Raw genomic sequence first — 20,239 nt, 5'->3', positions numbered from 1 at the left:
TGTTGCCTAGTCAAGTGTGTGTGTGTGTGTGTGTGTGTGTGTGTGTGTGTGTGTGTGTGTGTATAAGACATGGGTTGAGAGTGTTCTCTGGGTAATACTAGGGTTGCATACAGGTTAGAATACTTTGTTCCATGTTTTATTTTTATTTTTTTTAATTTTGAGATTCCACAATCTCGAGATTCTGGTCCTCGGGATTTAGAGTCTGGAGATTGTGGAATTTTGGCATTCCTTAGTGATCCCTGGCATTCCATAGTGATATATATATATATATATATATATATATATATATATATATATTTATTAATGTATATATATATATATATATATATATGTGTGTTTGTGTGTGTGTGTGTGTGTGTGTGTGTGTGTGTGTGTGTGTGTGTGTGTGTATATTACTTGGAAATGGGTCTATATCACATCGAAGCTGCTAATCATCGAATGGCAAATTTTTCCTAGGACAATCCAATGGTTGGCCAACATCTAGAATTTGCCCTTTTCCCCATTGTAGTGCAATCTTGGTGTTGGTATATTTTTGGGGGTGGGGGATGCAACCCCCCACTGTGGTAAGTTTAAAATTTTATGTTTTTTTTTCACAGTCACTTGGTTGGCCAACGGTTTGCCCTAGTTAAAATTTTGATTAAAATGATGCTTGATAATTAGCAGCTTTGATAAAAAAAAGTTTCAATGAATAGGTGTTCACTCATTAGTGATTCAATGAAGTGATATTGGCCCCCTGAAAAAAATATATCTACATTTGAAGACATCCTTCACAGAATATTACAGCATTGTTATCAGTGAAACAGCTGTAATAGGACATGTCGACACAATTTAGAATAATTTCATTTGTAACTATCCTTTTAGCATTAACCTTACTGCGGTGGTGGTGCTGCAGTAGCTTTGTCGCCTCACAGTTCGACGTTGCCCGTTAGATTCTCAGTTAGAGCATCTTCTGTGTGGCGACATGAGTGAACGGGTGTTACTTCGTTGAAGGTTGTGCATTAGGCCCGGCAAGCCAGCACGTAAAAACTCTGCTGCCAATCATTAGCAGACCGGAGTTCCGCTGTGGCGACTCCCTAACCAGGAAAAGTCAAAAGACACAAACAAACTTCTAGCATTAACCTTCATGGCTTCAAAAAGCGTATTACTTCTCCTTCTCACTAAAACAAATCTCAGGGCACTATTTCCATTCTTTACTAGATTCTTGTCTCTGATCTTTGCAACTAGAGTGCATCACGTACACACTTCCTGAATCCCTTGGTAATCACTGTCCTATATGTGTTATCAAACAACAAGTATATAAAAAATGCTTGCAGTCTCTCAAAGTTTAACCCTGAATCATTTTTAGCTGCTCTGAATTCATTTAACTGGACTATTCTAAAAGCAATGACACCAGAGTAGGCAGTAGAAATGTTCAGTTAAACTTTTTATAGTATCCTAAATAAATCTGCACCACTACATGGGAAGATAGTAAAATCTAACTTTGCTCCTTGGCTTACTAATCAGAGCAAAATCCTTTTGCAAAATAGAGATAAGGCATGGAAAGAGTGGCAAAGACTTAAAACTCCACAGAATGTGCAGTACTTTAAAGAACTTCATAACCTTACCAAAAAGCAAGTCAACCTTGATGAAAAAAAATACTATTCTGATTTGTAAGATAACCATAGATATAACCCAAAAAATTCTGGTCATCTATTAAACACATTTTACAACCAGGCACTAATAATTTCCTGAATCCTTGTCCCAGTAACTCCCCTTAGAAACAGCCACCAAGTTTAACTTCTACTTCATTGAAGGCATAGCTGCCCCCTCACCAATGAATCCTTTTCTGACACACCTGACTCATATACAGTGTCATCCTTTAATACCCCACCTTCACACTAAAACTATTTCCAACCTCCTTCCTAAAAACTTATTATCCAAATTTAAACACTGCTCACCCTCTGTAGAATACATCTCTATCCTTGTAAACATGTTATTTCAGGAGTCCAGTATTCCTACCATTTGGAAAAAATACCAAATCAACCCTTTCCACAAAGGTGGCACTTCTACTGACACATCTAATCTCAGACCTATTGTTATCTTATCCCTCCTTTTAAAAATATTGGAAAAATGTCTCCATAAAACACTAGTCCAACATTTCTTAGAGGAACAATTACTAACCAATACTAAATATGGTTTTAGACTTGACTATAATATGACAATTGCCCACCTAAGTTTCACAGATAACATAAATAAAGTCAGGGATAGAGGTAAATTCATTATCTCCCTTAGTCCTAGACTTATTAAAATCTTTCAACATTTTGTTTTGTCTCATTAAATAAAAAAAAAAAAAACACTCCTACAACAGCTGTCCACAATGTATATGTCATAACCTATTCTTCAGCAGTTTAATAATTACTTGTCAGACTTCTACTAGGCAGTTAAAATGGAATTCTACCCTTTCCCCTTGCCTACCCATTATTACAGGTGTAGTTCAATGCTGTATCCTTGGTTGTCTTCTATTTAATATCTTTATAAACAAGCTTCATACTTCTATACAAGCATCCCTAGTAAAATATGCAGATGATTCCACCCTTATGTACCTCTCATACAATCTAGAAAATTGAGAAAAAAAGTACACAACATGCCTTAAACTCTAATGTAAATAGGCTTTGCAACTGCCAATTCCTTCTTAATCCAAAGAAAAACAAACTGCTTTTATTTTTCTCCAAATCATTTACTCATAAAATATATTTTTAAGATCATATCCCTAAACAATATACCGATTTTAGTAGTGCACCATACAAAACTGCTGGGGGTTACAATAGATAACAACCTCAAATATGACCTCCACATACAGAGAAATATAAAGAAAAACTCACAAAAACTAGAAATGCTGTATAGAGCCAAAAATTCCTTACTACATCCACTAGAATTACTTCTGACTCTACATACCTAATTTCTTCTCGACTTTATGGTTCTTGCTTCTTGATTAACCTCTAGGCCACCTTAGAATCTAGACTAGAACAGTATTACAGCATGGTAGCTGGATTTGCAGGTCAAATAATGCATCACTGTTCTACATTAAAACTGTAAATTGTCTAGAATTATCCCACCAACTAAATTATACCCAACTTCTCTTAACACTCAGAATTATATTTAATCTCACTTCCTGCCAGACCCTAAGTACAATTCTCCACCCCTAGCTCCCTAATCATCACCTTTGATCTTGTGAAAAAATCTACTAGACATCTATAAGCTTTACCAAAACTGTGGTCAAAGTGTGTACTCGCACTGTGTACCAAAATTCTTTAATAGGATCCCTGCACTAATCAGAGTAATACATATTACATTTTTAAGCTGCATCTGGAAGAATTTCTGTCTGACTCCTGATTTTGTACTTGCTGCTCTCCTGACTAAAATGTATGCCCCTTCTCCTCTAATACTTATACGAATCCCACCTCTCCTTTTCCCTGTTTTTATTTCTCTTCCTCTTATTTCCCTTACTTTTAATCTTGCTTTTGCTCATTATTTCTCCTGCCTCCTATATCTACTCCACTTATTCCTTCTATGAAATATGTTTCCCACTTTCTCCTTACTTCCTCACCTTCTTCTTATCCACTGTTTGAATTTTCTACTCTGATGTTTGCCTTATGAGTGAGTAATAAACTTCTACACTTATAAAATGTCAACACATTTCAATGTTACATGATATTGTATTTATCTTGCTTTAATGATGGTATATGTGTATTATTCTACATGTCATATGTGTACTGATATTTGCATTAATCTATATATTTACAGTATATTGTAATATGATGTCAGTTTTCACCTATGTATATGTATTTTCTGTTCGATTATTTGTGGAGCTTTTCTCCCCCTCTGCTGAAAATGAATAAAATTATCCACTTCTGACTTTCCCTGTAAATAATTGTCAATAAATAAATAAATATAAGCATGACAAGACTGTGCTGAATACATTAAATCAGCCCTTGACTAATATTCACTGGGTACAGTTGCTGGCATATCCATGTAGACATGCAGAGCCTAATGATGAATGGCATGATTAAAGCATTTATTTATACAAACCCCAGATCATTTTGATTAAAGTCTAAACTGTAAGCAGTTATTTTCTGTCACCTGTCACCTACAGTAAGGTTGATGTTTTTATTCACTACAAAGGAAATTACCTATTTTACTACAGTACAGTGTAGTATTCTGCCATTCTATACAATAATGTGGTCAAGTTTAAAACCTATACTTTTTGTTGTGTCTTTCGGCTTTTAGAGGTCGCCACAGTGGAACTCCGGTCCACTAATGATTGGCAGTAGATTTTTACATGCCGAGTTGCCGGCCCTGATGCACAACCTTCAACAAAGGTACGCCCATTCATGCATGTCTCCACACAGAAGACGCTCGAGCTGAGAATCGAACAGGACAAGGTCTTACTGTGAGGCGACAATGCTACCGCAGCACCACCTCCGCAGTTCAAGTGGAAAACCTATACTACAGGATAAATAATACCTCTCAACCTCCTGGAGCAAGAGATCTGGTCAAAGCCTAAAATATTTAGGGGCTCAACTACCCAAAAATAGGGACAGGTTTTAAATATTGCTTTTATAAACTTAGAAAGTTGGCAGAGTCTGTGTTAGTATGCATTTTTTGAAGGATATAAAGTCAAAAACACACATTTATGCCATTTAGTGACTTCAATCTTTAATGATTTGCCTGGAAAAAAAACACAAATTTTGTGAGGAACAGACCAAAAATAGGCAAGAAACTGGACATTCTGTGAAAGTCTAGACAGTCAAGAGCTATGGATGGATATACACTGATTCATACACATGCTGGAGCAACAAAAGGTATACTCATTTGTTATAGGGGACCAAGTTTCTTTGCCCAGTGAAATAAGTGGGAGGAGAATTTAACTGGATCTTCTTGGTTGCTTACATTATATCTGGTACATAGCATGGAGGGGTATCAGAGATATATACCTAATAATCTATTTCACCGTGAGTGCTGCATTGCTTTGAAACAAAAGAGCAGGAGCTACAGTGGGAATTATTTCTTTCTCTAAGATTCAGGGACCTCACAGCTTATTGGAATATGTAGGAGGATGCAGGGTCTCTGCTTTGTAATCCATATTAACTCATTACATCTAAGTGACGTCTCCAGGTGCTTCTGCAGTTAACTCTTACTGATGTCTCTAGGCGTCAAATATCGCTTGTTCATATTTGCATCAATAATTCTAAAACCATGATATATACAAAATTTTAAACAATTTCTTTTAAAATCTTACACAATGGCAAACTCAACTACAATAATATTTGACCTCTGTCTAGAGCAGGTAAGTAGGTATTAACTGATTTTTATGATATTAATTTATACGGATATAATTTTCACATTTTTCTAAATGTCAACTGTGTAACACAGATATAACTCCTTAACCTCATATGAGAGTTCTCAGCTAGATGAATAAAATGTTGCTGACAGTATGTGTGTAATTTGAGTGTTTGCAGAGATATTGTAAGTTGTTTATAAAATATTACAAATGGAATAGTTATGTTTAATGTGACTTATAAAATTCAGTTTAAGACCTAGAACCTAAAGAATACTACCACTGTAAAAATCATTTGTTCTGAAGAGTTTGCCATTCATACTTCTTTTATAACTGCTATGGTTCCAGATATATGAACATGTGTTTGAAATGTAAGAACATAATTTGATTTTGTTGAAAGGTGCTTCACCCATTAGAAGTTACAGTGCAAACTTCCTGAGCTTCATTGGAGTGAATGAGTTCAACTCTTATTTTAGTTTAATTTCAAATGATTTGAATTCATTGATTTTTGTACAAAACAGACTTCATGTCAGATGATTTTGTTTAGTTATACACAAAGAAAGATATAAATAGATTGAATCTTGTTCAGCAAAGGGGAGTCTTTTCCAGATACTTTATGGGATGTATGAATCTAGCTTCCATATACACTCCCAGATTCAGCAAGCCCTGCACAGCATGCATGACTAGTGTAGCAACTCCAGCCCACAATATGTCTGTCGTACGATCCAGGAACAACCTGTAGGGATGTGCATGAGCACTCCTGCACTAGTCCTGCACGGACTTAGCCCTTTATGCAAATTACCCCATTTGCAGGAGAAATCCATGCAAATGAGATGAATTGTGATCCAGGAAGCTGGAAACCGGCTGTGCAGGACTAGTGTAATCAGCAGAAATGTACTCCGCCAGTAACAAAGTACATTTCTGCAAACTACAAAATGGAGCCATGACAGCTCCAACTAAAGGGTGGATGTTATGTAGAAAGCATGCCAATGGCCAACTATAAGGCCCATGGCATGGAAAACAGTTGCAAAAAGAAAAAAATCAACCTTTATTTCTTTTTAGCTGATCTTGGCTGTTTAAGTGTAGGGCAGGGGCTCGCAAATGGGATAGGGTGGCAGGCAGAGGACAACATGGCCAGTGAATAGTGGTTGCTAAGGGGAGAGGCTCAGTGTGGGACATGTAACTATGCATCAGCAGGCAATCCTATTCAAATGAGCGGAATGATACTGAATCCCAAACTTCCCCTGCATGCTAGTCAGAACCCAACAGTGTAAGAGCAGGAATAGCATGGTGCAAGCCTAGGAGTTAGTTGACATCATAGGGGTGTGTGTCAGGCATACTGTAAGTAGACTGGAGCCCTGTGGCTCTGGTTTGCCCTTACCTTAGCAGAGCTAATCAAGGGGGTGTGTCTGAGGCTGCTTACCACTCTTTACATTGCCTAAGTGGGTGTGTGCACCACGCACCATGCTTTAAAAGGAAACAAAAAGTAAACCAGGAAACAGCAGCTCTGTGCACATCTGAGCACAGTGTTTGTGCGATGCACCCTTGGGCTTAAACAGGAAGGCAATGGGAAGGGGAAACTGCAGTAAGAAGGTAATCTAGGAAACCTAGCATAGCTGGCAGGTGAAACATATCAGAATTAGCCAATTACACAGACAGCAGACCAGCCCAGCCCAGAACACTACTATAAACTATGCAAACACCTTTCCCTCTGGTTTTTCCCACTTACTCTACACCTCCGGTGTATACAAGTGGGGAAATATTAACAAACAAAAAACAACAGAATGATATGGGCTGCAGCAGCTATCAGACATCAACATGTGAAAGAGGCTGAGGGTGGTGAGGATGAGAATACTGTCAAACAACCCACAGTGAGGCGACGGAGAAGAGTGTACAGACCCAGGGTAACCTACCAGAGCTACATGAGCTGGAGATAGTGGAGCACTCTATGGTGGATAGGGACCTCCTACAGCAAATTGTTGACCTGTGCCAGCCACGCCTAACACACAGAATTAACAGAGGGGAACTCATCCCAGTGGATACAAAGGTATGTGTAGGCCTTGGAATACTAGCCACAGGTACTTCCCAAAGCCCAACTGGGGATATCATGGGGATCTCACAGACATCAGCATCCAGAGTATTCCACCAGTTCCTGGATGCCATGTCAGCACATACCGGTGAGCACGTATAATTCCTCAACATCCATGAGGTGATGACCATCAGTATGCATCTCTTCCACCAAATAAAATACACTGAGGTGGTGGGTGCTATAGACTGCACGCACATATGCATCAAAGCACCACCAGGTGAGAGGGTAGGGTCCACATCAACCACAAGGGCTTCCCCTCCATCAACTGCCAGGTCATGTGCGATACCCAAGGTATTATAATGAATGTGTGTTCTGGCTGCCCTGGAAGCTATCACGATTCCCACATCTGGCATGTGATGCAGCTGTACCAGAGATTTGCCAATGAGATCATCCCCTAAGGTCACCTAGTGGGGGATGCTGGTTACGCACTGGAGCCGTGGCTGATGACACCCATGAGAAATGCACACACACCCGAACAAGAACGCTAGAATGACGCACATGCACAGATCACAGAGCGTGTGTTTGGGATGCTCAAGTCATGGTTCTGGTACCTGGACACATCCGGTGGATCTTTGCAGTACTCACCAGCTACATGTACCCACCCAATCCCATGTAGACATGTAGTAACAGTCAGGTGTCCCCCCTCAACCCTACTTAGACATGTAGTAACAGTCAGGTGTGCCCCCCAATCCTATTTAGAAATGTAGTAACAGTCAGGTGTGCCCCCCCAATCCTATGTAGAAATGTAGTAACATGTATGTGTAGGTATAATACCAGTGAAGCACAGATGCCCAGAGGAGGCCAAGATAGCAGGATAGATTGTAGCATTTGCACAATATGCATGTATGTGTGTGTTAGGTTGGTGTGTGTTTCATATTGTGTGAGAGTGGTCAGTATGTATGCATGTTGAGGTATGACCTGGTGGCCATTGCCCACTACTGCTGATGACAGGACCAAGTCCTCACAACTACAGTGCCAAAGACAATTCCCACCACTATAACACATGCTAGCAGTAAGCCATTGTAAGTTTATGGTGGTAATATATGTCACCGTCTGAAAGATTGACATGGCATGGCTGTTGAGCTAGATATACAAGCAGGTCACAGGGAAAAGTACCCTAGACATACAGTATATAATGTGTAACTGTGAAATGGACACACCTTTAAAATTGTACATACACGTATGCATCACATTATCTGGGCCTGTAGTAGGCGATACCGGTGTCGTCTAGCAGAACACTTGCCGATCATATAGGTGGTAGGACTGATGTATTGGGAAACAGCTGATGTACCAGCAAATGCCAGCATAACTGGAATGCCCCATGCATATCTGTGTGTCAGATGCAAGTAGTGTCCATAGCACACATGCACCCAGCTCACCCAAACACCACCCACAGGTACCTCTCTGGCGTATCCCTGCTGTTGAGAATGGGTACAATATGACCCCACCTGTATATGGCAATAGCTAAAGAATGCAGCATGCAGTGCAGGTCTCCCTAGCAGGTGTGACCTAGCTGTAGGGAGCACCCTGCCAGCATTCACATCACCTGACCAAGACTGATAGAAAGTATTGGTATGAACACCTAGCACACCTATCCTGTCACCACAGGGGAATATACTGTATGGCGGTCTGAGACTGTAGGACTGACAGAATGCAACTGCCTGCCACAGCTGGCCGGCATCACCACCAAATGGCCTACAGGTCTCTGCAAAAGGTCTGTGTCTCACACATACTGGCAATGCATGTTATGTCATGGACACCCAAATAACATAACACACTCCACATAAGCCATATGCAAGGCCATGTGGACAAACCACAGTAACATTGCCACCATGTCCCAATGCATGAACTGTGGAACAACACCAAAGCATAGCTGTGATGAGGTGATAACCTTAGAGAAAGTATCAGAGAATGTATGCATAATGTATGGAAGAGGATAGAATAATAGAAGGGGGAGGAGCATGGGCAGCATGGAATATGTAAGGTCTGACACACAGCTGTATGCACACACTATCCTGGGCTGCAAACACATAAATGGGTAGTTACAAACCTGCCCATACACCACAATAGGGATAATGTCCTGACTCATGGCCCCTGCCTCTGTGTAACCTGTGTGAATCTGTACAGCTGTAATGTATTGCCACAGCAAGATAAGGCCGTACTGTCATGTTGATGGATGTACAAGTATGGTGACCTCTGCCAGCACTGTACCAAGGTGCTGAACTGGATACACAGACCCAGAAGCAAGTGTCTGCAGCCCCCCTCCAGAATGGCATAACTTACCATGAATATGTATGCATCTGCCCACAATACAAGACACAGCTGTAGTCACCCTTGTCCCCCAGGACATCACTGTGAGCAAGAATGTCCACCTGACAGTACTTGAGGACATAAAACATCACAGTGTATAACAGCACACATGTCTGAATATCTCTGCTAACACCAGTACCATGTAGCAGAAGCAACACAGACACAATCACCTACAGTACACACTATCCCCTGCACAGTTTGTCCCCATATTGCCAAATGATCTACAGATACCCTGCAGAAACAGTTTGCTACCTGTAGGTGTACAACACAAAGGTCTTCACTGGAGTACAAACTACCTGGAATGGATCCACACATTTAATACAGAAAGGCATACTTGGCATGCTCACACACTTAGAGAAATGAAGGCAATGTCAGACAACAACATACTGAAAGGTCATACTGGGCATGCTCACACACATGAAACCCATGTCTGCAAACAACTATGGACCATGCATATCTGACAGTTACATATGTTAGTGCATATACTCCTCAGTATTTATCAGTCATGCTTTGGACATACATTGGATAGGAATACAGACATATATCCAAGGACAACACACTATAATAAGCCAAACATAGACATGCATAGATGTGCGGAAGAGTGACTGTGACAAAGAGCCATCCATCATGAGGCCTGTCCAACCAAGCACACAGCCAAATGGCTACAACCACATGATGTGTAAATGTCACTCACTGTAGAAATTAGCCATTTAGTATCCATCAGCATTACAGGCTATGTGGTGCAAGTGCTAGCTGTGCAACATGACTGTACAAGGCAGTAGTCATCTAGAAGCTGTATATACGTACCAGTGGAATATAACCCTGCCTGTGCCTGAATGGGGTGTGTCATCGTCTAGATGAATGGGATATGGCCCATGCACACACACTGCCCTCCCCATAGCCCTACTATGACAAGCCTGCTGATATCATCCACTTTGAAATACACCTTTGGGAATGGAGTAGCCAGCAATCTCTGTGGCACGCCCTAAAAATGCGTAATGCTGTAGTGTGATAAACTATTTAGGTAGGAGCTCTAATCACAGACATGGCAACTGTGTGTGTGTGTGTGTGTGTGTGTGTGTGTGTGTGTGTGTGTGTGTGTGTGTGTGTGTGTGTGTGTGCGCATGTCTGTATGTGTCTGTGTAGGAAGCAATGCTTTTTATGCTAGTCAGCCTCACTATAATTCAAATGCCCTACTTTGGCAAGGCTGCTGATGTCATTTACTGTGAAATACACCTTTGGGAAAGGTGTAGCCCAGTAATCTCCATGGTGCATCCTATAACTGCATACTGCTGTAGTATGATAAACTTGTTAGGTCGGAGTTCTAGTCCCAGACATGGCAACTGTGTGTGTTTGTGTGTCTCTGTCTGTGCAGGCAGCAATGCTTTTTAGGGTAGTCATACTCAGTACAATTCAAATGCCGTAATGTGGCAAGGCTGCTGATGTCATTTACTGTGAAATACATCTTTGGGAAATGTGTAGCCCACTAATCTCTGTGGTGCACCCTATAGCTGTGTAATGCTGTAGTGTGATAAACTAGTTAGGTAGGAGTTCTAATCCCAGACATGGCAACTGTGTGTTTGTGTGCATCTCTGTCTGTGTAGGGGGCAATGCATTTTACGCTAGTCAACCTCACTACAATTCAAATATCTAATTTGGCAAGGCCGCTGATGTCATTCACTGTGAAATACACCTTTGGGAAAGATTTAGTGTAGTAATTTCTGTGGCACGTCCTATAACTGTGTATGGCTGTAGTGTGATGAACTTATTAGGTAGGAGTTCTAATCCCAGACATGACAACTGTGTGTGTGTGTGTGTTTGTGTATCTCTGTCTGTGTAGGGAGCAATGCCTTTTTCGGCTAGTCACACTCACTACAATTCAAATGTCCTATTTGGCAGGGCTGCTGATGTCATTCATTGTGAAATACACCTTTGGGAATAATGTAGCCAAGTAATCTCTGTGGTATGTCCTATAAATGAGTAATGCTGTAGTATGCTACACTATTTATGTAGCAGTTCTAATGCCAGATATGGCAATTGTGTTTGTGTGTGTGTCTCTGTCTGTGTAGGGAGCAATGCCTTTTTAGGCTAGTCGCACTCACTACAATTCAAATGTCCTACTTTGGCAAGGCTGCTGATGTCATAGACTTTGAAATACACCATTGGAAAAAATGTAGCCAAGTAAACTCCATGGTGTGTCCTATAACAGTGTAATGCTGTAGTGTGATATAGTACTCTGGAAGGGGTTCTACTCCCACACATAGCAGGTGTGGATGTTTGTGTGTGTGTTCCTTTGTTTATGTAGGGAGCAATACATTTTAGGCTAGTCAAATTCACTACAGATCAAATGCCATTCTTTTGCAAGGCTGCTGATATCAGTCACTGTGAAATACACCTTTGGGAAAGGAATAGCACAGTAATCTCCGTGGCATATCCTATAACAGTGCAATGCTGTAGTGTGATATAGTACTCTGGTAGGGGTTCTATTCCCACAAGTGGATATTTCTGTGTGTTTCTATGCCTGTATAGGGAGCCATGCTTTTTAGGTTAGTCACACTCACTACAGCTCAAATGCCCTACTTTGGCAAGGCCGCTGATGTCATTCATTGCGAAATATACCTTTGGGCAAGCAGTACTCAAATAATCTCAGTGGTGCATCCTGTAACTGCAAAGTGATGTAGTCCAATAAACTAGTTATGTAGGAGTTTTAATCCCAGAAATGGCAGGTGTGTGTGTCTGTGTTTGTCATTAGTATCCTGTGTGGAGGTGGCTGTGAGTGTGTACCAGCTGGACTCATTGTGGAGTGGATTTTGCAAATTTCTTATGTGGTGGCCCTATTATATGTCACAATGTCCCCTTAGAGGGATAACAGATGTGAAATAGCCAAGAGGCTGGGGTCTCAATCCATACCCCTACATGTGACATCAAGGCCTGGTGAACAAAGTTAGCAACTCTTGTATTACCCAGAGAATACTCTCGACCCATGTCTCATACACAAACACACTTGCCTAGGCAAAAAACACTATGTTGGTAGTACCCTGCATTTTGCCCACAGATATTAACCATGGTGTGATTGCAGTGAACTACAGAGGGCATGGCATCTTGTCCATCAGTACAATAGGCACATACATGCAGTCAGTGCACCATCACTATGTTCCCCACTGGACACCTGCAACACCTGTGGTGCCATCAAATGTGACCCAAAAAGGACATACCATGCCTTAAACACATGCCCTGTATGGACAGATGCCACTGACACCAGGGAAAACCTGTAACAATGTAGGTGCAAGGTCAACCTTCTGTCCATTACCAGTTCCCATCACATGACGCCATGACTGGCACATCTGATGATAATCTGTGTACACGACATGGGCCAGACACCCCAGGTACAGTTTCACATGTCACTGTACATGCTTGTAGGACATGTGCACATCCCAGACAATTTCCATGTCATGGACTAAAGAACACATACATGGAAAGGAATGCACAGCAATGGACACACACAATAGTTACCCAGATGGCTGGATGGTGAATACAATACCAACCTGTGTGGGCCAATCCAGACACTACACCACTGAGCCACACTGCAGACCATTGTCATCTGGCCTGATGCCAAGGTATACCCATCAATTAGCCTTGTATAGCCATCTGGTACAGTCAACCACTACACACCCGTGAACAATGCATCTGTGCATGTCAGTACTGGCACCCTGCATCTGTGTGTGTGTGGTGTATGATGCTTTTGACCACATTCACACTTGCTACAACCCCCAATGGCAGACTGAATCATGCTGTCTGATGTCAGACACCTCCACATACCCTTTGCCCATTTAACCTTCGGATAACCCCTGTGGTGCATGTGATAGCTGCATAGCACTATATTGTGGAAAACTAACTAGTGTGGAGGTGGATTTCTGTCCCTGTCAAGTGTGTCAATTTGTGTGGGTCCCTGAGTGAGTGTGGCCATGTTGACACTGACACCTGTTCATGCAGAGAGGCACGTGTACCACACCTACCGTATAGCTACCATATCACTGTTGCAGATGTTACTCACCATCACATATACGTTTGGCGAGCTTCTCAACATGAAGTCTATGTGCTGCATCAAATAACTGCATAGATGTGTGATAGCAATACATAATCAGTCAGAGGTGTGATACCCTGTACTGGTAGGTGTGTGACACACACACGCTTAGCGTTTAATCTCCCATCCATTTCCTGACTTATCTTTGCCTCTCTCTACCTCTCTCACTCCCTCTCTGGTGGATGTGGAGACTTATGCCTGCTTTGCTTAGGCAGCAGAAAGCATTTTGTAATGATGCTCATGATCAGCTGATGGCCTCTGCATGAACTGCAGCCCTCCTCTAGCTGATTGCATGTGGAACAGCTGTGGTAACATTCCCATAGCCAATTGCATGGAAACACACTCCAATATCTAGGAACATCATGTTGGTGTTGGGCTTTTTCATTCACTGTGAGCAGGAACTCGATCTGTTGTTTGGCAAACAGCATCTCAGATGGATTGGGGATTTACCTCTAACAACATACACTGTGGAAACAGGCCAACACACAGGAGGGGTATGTGCCTGACATGACTGCAGAATGTAAGTGCTGCTATTCTGTATTTGGAGTAATGTTGGTTTAACAGGGTGTTTGTGTGGATATGGCTGGTCTGCACGTTTTAATACCTGTCATGACAGTGCTATGATTCTGAGGAAACCCCATCTGTAGAGTCATCTGCAGACTGGGCAGTGTGTGGTGCCTTTTGTTTCTTGTGTTACTCACATAGCACCTTTCTGTGAACTGCAGAAGCATAGTGTGAGGATTGCAGTCAGTACATGGTGACAGTCATGAGAGTTACTGACCTCATATCCCTCACAGGACATATGTAGCAACAAGCCCTGTTACAACAGTAAATGTATGAAGTTATCACAACAACATGTCAATAATGGCCCTGTGTTTGTGCCTCCACCCAGAACTCCGTCAACCTGTGCAGATATGTCATGCAGTAAGAGATGCATATGTCCTGTACACAATAATTTATTGACATCATATCTGATAACAGTGAGATATCAGACTGTGACACATGTTATGTCTAGTAGGGGTTCTCTTTGAGGACATAACCTGGGCATTCTGTGGTTGTGTGTACAGTACTGAGGTCTGTGTACTTATGGTGATTGTCGACAGTGTGTGTATTGTGAATATGTACCTTGGCCTGTGTACAGACTGTGGTAGATGTCATTGCTTTTTGTCCTGTTCTATCTGATGTCACATGCTGCTCCACTGTCTGTTACCCTATCAGCTTACATGTTTGTAAGGCCAAACAGACACATGTTCCATACCACAGACAGGCATCAGACCACACTGTGTAGTGGCCCAGTATATGTAGGGTTAGTGTGCGAGTGGCACATATGCGGATGGTGTTGATCAGATAGTCCATATACTGTAATATTACACTAGCTACCATATGTGGCTGTGGCTGTGTTCACATTGGTTGTGGTTATGCACTTTTACACAGGTGTATGTTACTCTGTGCTGTGACATGACTGTAGAGCCTGCTATATATGCAGGTACATGTGTATTCTCCCATAAGAAATGTATGCCAGTGTTGTGGCAGTCTGCCTGTAGCCTGCACAGTGCCTTGTTACATGTCTAGCAGCTTAGTGTACTTACCCAGTGTGATGTTATGTCCAGATACTTGCCAGATGTACTGCTGTCAGGCCACCATAACAGTCATGTATATCAGACAAAGCAGTGGGATGCTGTACATATGTATGTCACTAACTAGTGGGTAGTATATGGCCATGGCACCTCTATACTAGTGGTTATTATGTGTCAGGACAGACAGGGGTGTGTGAATGCATAACTTATGGGGACAAATGTATACCAGTATTTACGTAATATGCCCATCTACATGGCTGTTAACATCCACGTTGTCAGACCTTGTCCACATGTCTTGCGCTAAGGGATTCTGTGTATACCATGATACTGACCAGAGTGTGTCAGACTGTCCACATTTATTGGCCATATCTCTGCTGTAGTCCACAGGATCATTACTATGCTAGCAGTGGTACTGCACTATGACATCCTTAGGATGTCTGTCAGTAGCCAATGGCACACATGTTAAAAGCAGATGTGACCTCCCACACACAACATGTCTGTGAAGACAACTCCTATCTCAGTAGCAATAGTCTACATATATACCTGCACTACATACCTTACATCCACTTGCACTAAAAGGTTGGGACTATTGGGGCTGAGGTAGGGCTCCACTCCATGTTCAGGACATATGGTGGACATATATGTATACATAATTATATATATATATATATATATATATATATATATATATATATATATATATATATATATATATATATATATATATATATATATCAACATGCATAGATGGATATGTATATGTACATATATATACATATAAACACTCAGATATATACGTATACACAGCTATATATGTCTACACATATACAGATAGAGATACATATGCACATATACTTATGGATATCTATATATATATATATATTGACAGTAATAGGTATATCAGAATAGATATGTATGCACATATAATTATAGGTATCTACATGTATATCTACATAACTAGGCATATCTGTACACACAGGATGTGCTTACATATATAGCTATTTATACATATATCTATACATGCACACACACACATATATATATATATATATATATATATATATATATATATATATACACACACACATATATATATATATATATATATATATATATATATATATATATATATATATATGGGTCTACCTGAGATTGTCAACAAGCCATTTGATTGACTTTCATTTGGTTGACAATTCATTTGGTTGATAGACAGATTTGCCCCCCTCCTCAATGTTGTGTGACCCTGGAGTTGATATATATATAGTTAGGGGGGTGTGGGGGCACAGCCCTTTACACTGTGGGGTGCGAGGGGCGAAGTCCCTCACATAAAACTGCTTGTCGACCAAATGAACTGTCGACCAAATGATGTGATAGGATCCATATATATAATATATATATATATATATATTCATATGAAGAGATGTACACATGGCTATATATATGTTGCACTATACAGATGTGTATACAGACGTATGAATATACATGTGTATGTACATGTAGACATATATCAACATATATATTCGGTATTCTCGCAGTTTGTGCAATTCGTGTCGGTGTTTTGGTATTCACTCAAAAGGAGTTTTGCTCTGGTAATATCGACCCAGCTGTATATACACACACATATATACATATATATATATATATATATATATATATATGTGTGTGTGTGTGTATAGATATATGTAAATACAAAGATCTACACATGGCCATATATATGACGCACTATACAGATGTGTATACAGATGTATGAATATACATGTGTATCTACATGTAGACATATATCAACATATGTATACATATATATCCATATTCCTGTCATGTGTAAACCTTAAAGTTGTGTATACCCTCCCAGATGTATCTCACCATATGTATCTGCTATGTCAACATTATGTTACAACAACATATGTGATGCAACAGTCACATTAATAACAAGTACTACACAATTGTGGAAGTAAAGGCAATTGTTCAATACAAATCAATATGTGTATTGACAGGTATCTTGGAAAAACAACAGCTGTCTTTGCAGTGGTCATGGCATAGAGGTTAAGTGTTGTGACTTTAGTGTACAGGGTCCTGGGTTCAAGACTTGCAACAAATGTTCATTTTGTTTCTGGACAGAACAAGGACTGTTGGATACAGAGTGGTTAAGGCAGTTCTGAGCAGCTTTAAGCATGTTTGAGTGGGTTTTCATGAAGCTGTGTTGCTAAGCTACAGGTAAATGTACGGTTGCTTACGCAGTGTAGCTTTTGCTTACCAGTGTGCAAACCAGTTTAGCTGTTATATTGCAGCAATGTTGATACCTGCTAAGCATGGTTTAGCCCTGGTAACCAGTTCACACCACCCAGTTTGATAATATAGCAGGGTAATGACATCTGTAATAAGTGTATGTAATGCCATGTACAATACATGCGCCTATGTGCTGTCATTACAGTAGCAAGGGGTGTGAGTGTCATGTCTGAGACACAGATGTTTATGTGGCCTGTACAGTACTGTTATCCATGTGACTGTGTTACATACAGGGGTTGTAGCCCAGGTTACGTGCTCTCACACTGGCATGTAGTGTATCATGGCAGTACTACTGTTGACAGTGCCTACTCATGCAAGAGTAGAGTGTTAAATGTAGCACTGATCACAGGCACATCTGCAGGCATAGCTGGACTCTGAGGCATTCCTGTTGTATACCTGGTGTGTGAGCTGTGTCACAGTATATAACCCCTTCTGGGTAATGATCCAACATGTGGAATGTAACTGTAGACTACCGTTTGTACAGCACATTACAGTGAGGGCTCCTGACATGTTGTTATGGCATACATATTGTTATCAAACATCTATCTGTCAACACATTCATCTTACTGCATAGCTACTTGCCAAGCTGATGACTGTCAATCCCTGTCCAGATGTGCAGATGGCAGGTATCCCACTGGGATATATACAGCATCCTAGGCTTGATTGAAACTGACATGTCTGCTCAGCTGTGTAAGAACCGGCACATATTGGAGATAACAGCCTGTACACCACATGCCATGGGTACCTCCAGTACACTACCACAGTCAGCTGAACATGCTTGGGTACAGGTCTCCATCACAGACAATAACCATATGTTGTAATGCATATTGCATGCATGTCAACTTGATCACCTCAGTGGCCATGTGCATGAGGCACCTGGAGGAATGGTTGATCCATGTCACTCTCACCCTGAGGGTCACCACAGTAGTGTATGTCAATAGCTTGCCTACTGCCACATGGCAGGTGGCAGGACACCACTGTACACACAAGCCCTACACAACCCATCTTTTGTTGGACAATAGCTAGGTACACAGCTATGACCACCTGCAGAGATGCACCCCAGTACTGACACATGTGTAGGTGTGCATGACTGAATATAGCAGTGTCTGTGTGTTAGCACACCTGTACATGGGAATTCCATGAGAGCCTTCAAAACCACCGCAACACCCATTGCCATAGCCAGTTGTGGATGCTGCTATATGGGACATTACATGTACCCTGTTAAGCTCCTCTCCATACCGGCTGCACGAGCCTTGCAGTACCATCACAACAGTGTTGTACAAATGGATTGATAGATATGGGATACCCATTGTGTTCTGGCAAGTGTGTGTATGTGTGCATGTCCGTTTATCTGTAGAGTACCGCATTCCAAGGCCACATACTCCTATTACAATACCCATTGCCACACAGTAGTACAGATAGTGTTGTTGCTGCCCATAGGTGAGGCATGACAATGCAACACCCTGCTATGCATGTGGCATGTGCATTAGATACATATTCTTGTAGTACCACTGTTGGGATCTACAATGGGTTTTATCGCAGTCGTGGCCAATGTGTGATGGTGGGCATGTCAGAGTGTCATCATGGGTTTCAGGGAGTACAATATCCACTGAGGGATATGGGTGCTGTGTACACTGTCATTACACCAAGGTACACCTGGTATATGTCCCATGTACCATGTCAAGGTTACCACTGTCACCATCAACCATACATGTAATTGATACCACAATCCAGGCCAGTTATGCATGTGCTGTGTGTAGCCTACCTGTAACACATTGAACACATGGTCAAGTTAGTTAGCAGTACTAGGCTCAGGTCTCTCGGATGTGTGCCTGCCTGTTATGTGTCTGTTAATTTGTATATGAATGTATGTCACACTATGTATTGTCCATATACACCCATTACATCCCCCAATAGCATACTGTACATGTCTGGGTATGGTCTGCATGTAACATGTAACCTGGGACACACCTCACCCTAAACACTGTGTGGTGTGTGCAATGGAAGCCACACACTTCAGTATCACTGCATACCTAGGTAGGGGGTCTAGTCCCAGTTTTGCCAAGTAACAGTGTGCGTGTATGTGGATGATTCTACATCAGGTTGCAGATTAGACACACCCCAGTGGGTCACCTCTCCATGTGGCACAGGCAATAACTGTTATACAAACCTATGACATGTGTTCAACTGTACCCCAGATATGTCACAGCCATGGTGTCACCACAGTGCCATACCTCATTGTGGAATAAGACTGCAGACCATTCGCGTGCTGACACATGTACACCTTTAACATAAATGGATAACATTATAGAAGCCACAATCAACCAGTGATACCAACAGCAATAATGCATCATTGCTGGATGGCTACACTGCCTGACATGTATGTATTACACTTTACTCCTTACAACATGTTACACTGCAGTACTGTGGTACACTGTACTACAGTCACCATGTGCATCAGAGCCATATTAACCTTTCCCTGCATTGATTGTATGGATGGCAGGAATATGGCACAGGTATCATCATATGCCCAGGGTGTGTTTTTGCTTTGCCAGATGCCGAGGGTGGGCCATACA

Source organism: Protopterus annectens, chromosome 5.part0, assembly GCF_019279795.1.
Source record: "Protopterus annectens isolate FY-2018-M chromosome 5.part0, PAN1.0, whole genome shotgun sequence".
NCBI lineage: Eukaryota > Metazoa > Chordata > Ceratodontiformes > Protopteridae > Protopterus > Protopterus annectens.
This window is presented reverse-complemented; position numbering follows the sequence as displayed.